Source organism: Silurus meridionalis, chromosome 15 (genome assembly GCF_014805685.1).
Source record: "Silurus meridionalis isolate SWU-2019-XX chromosome 15, ASM1480568v1, whole genome shotgun sequence".
Lineage (NCBI taxonomy): Eukaryota > Metazoa > Chordata > Actinopteri > Siluriformes > Siluridae > Silurus > Silurus meridionalis.
The window spans coordinates 455,001-455,495 of NC_060898.1; positions in this window are offsets into that span (position 1 = coordinate 455,001).

Here is a 495-nt window from a genome sequence, read left to right on the forward strand (position 1 = left end):
TATATGTGTGTGTGTGTGTGTGTGTGTGTGTGTGTGTGTGTGTGTGTGTGTGTGTGTGTGTTTGTTAATAAGAGGGCTAGCGTTAGCTTCAGGGAGTAGTTCATTTCCATGCTCAGGAGAATCACTCAGTTTAGACTCACATGGAGTTTAGAAGGAGAAAGACAGAATATTTACTAATAATTAACTTTATTCTATTTATTATTTGACTGTTTTCTTCAATTTCATCTTGTGCCTTGAAAATCACTGTATTTTTCGAACTTCCAGCTAATCACAAACCACTATTCACACCTGAACATCCAGCCAATCACAATCCACTATTTATTAATTGACCTAATTAATAAATGCATGGTGTGTATCGGAGTGTGTGAGCCAATCAAAACTCAGCGGTGCTCGTGTTGTTGGTGTTTTGGGTGTTGCTCAGTGTTGTTAGTGTTGCTCAGTGTTAGTGTTGTTGGTGTTTCTCAGTGTTGTTGATGGTGTTCAGTATTGTTGGTA